At 43.3% G+C, this 1,303-nt stretch overlaps 1 non-coding gene across 1 annotated transcript; it reads left to right on the top strand.

Annotated features, from left to right (window-relative positions):
- The first annotated feature begins 711 nt into the window (after nt 1-711).
- Nucleotides 712-849, top strand: LOC119931943. Its single transcript, XR_005452239.1, has one exon. It is a non-coding gene; the product is annotated as a small nucleolar RNA SNORA7 (small nucleolar RNA).
- Nucleotides 850-1,303: the final 454 nt, after the last annotated feature.

Genomic DNA, 1,303 nt, shown 5'->3' with positions numbered 1-1,303 from the left:
ATGGCAGGCAAGTGGAAAAGGTAGGATTGGAACCCAGGTCCTCTGACTCCCCCAGTCCATGTTCTTTCTACTGGACCACTCTGCTTCTAATCCCATCCCTGCCCTTACCTGCTATAACCTTTAACAAGTCAAAACTTCCCTGTATCTCAGTTTCCTCACCTGTAAAATGGGGATCCAACATCTGTTCTCCCTCCCTACTATGCGCCCATGTAGGACAAGGGCTGTGTCTATCCTAATGCTCAGAACAGTGCTTGACTCATAGAAAATGCTTAACAAATGCCAAGGTAATAATAATAACACCATAAAATCCTGGAGCCTCTGCCTCCTCTAAGGACCCATTTGAAGCCACAGGAGTTGAGGATCCTTCAGTCAATCATTTTATATTGTCACTTTGGATTGCATTTTGATCTCAGGAGGAGAATACTACAGCAAATTCTCTTTCTTCAGTGGGTGTAGTATATTGGTGCAAGACTTAACAAAACCATCAATGAAGAGCATCAGCCTTTGAAACCAATTATGACCATGCAGCAGGTCTGTAGAAATATAAAGCTATGGGAAACCACCGATCGTATAGTATTTCAAATCCAAAATGATGCAGTAGACATAAGAGCTTGGTTTTCAAAATTTTTATATTTGGACCAAAACAAAAATGTTCCATATTGTCCCCCAGCATGGATGAAATAGGATTACACAGTGGCTCCCACTTCCTACCCACTCTCAGGGTTGCAACTGGAGAGTTTCCAGTACTCTACCAGTCTCAGCTATGGGAGGGAGAGTCAAGCAGAGGCATACCCATTCCATTCCTAGCTTGGCCAGTGGCTAGTGAGTGGAAGGCAATCTGTTACAAATTCAAACTTACCTTTGCTGGGCAACAGTGGCATGGGAGAGAGTAGAGGGCGGAGACTCAAGTTTACTGTGTGGAAGTATTTTTATTATTTTTACTTAGAAAACTCTCTGGATAAACTACCAGAACGACTGCAGATGGAGAGTGGGGCTTCCTGGGAGAGATGTGTCCGTGACACCGCTAAGAGCCAAAGACGACTCGACAGCATAAGACACACACCACCTTCCTCCCTGCACCAAATGGTACTCCCAACATGACTTCTAACCCACCTGATTTTGATATTCAATTTTCTCAGGGTCAAAATTCCTCCCAGGTGGCTTGGAAAAGCTCATTTAAGTAATCTCTTTTTTCTAAGGATTACTGCTTTTTACTACTTGTTTCTCTGTCCTTCACCATCCAGCTGACAAGAGACTAGAGAAAGAAACAAGAAGTACAACTCACTTTCTCCTAATTTTGCTC

This window comes from Tachyglossus aculeatus, chromosome 8 (assembly GCF_015852505.1).
Source record: "Tachyglossus aculeatus isolate mTacAcu1 chromosome 8, mTacAcu1.pri, whole genome shotgun sequence".
NCBI classification, from domain to species: Eukaryota; Metazoa; Chordata; class Mammalia; order Monotremata; family Tachyglossidae; genus Tachyglossus; species Tachyglossus aculeatus.
The sequence above is the reverse complement of the archived record's forward strand: the minus strand, read 5'-3'. Positions and strand labels throughout refer to the sequence as shown.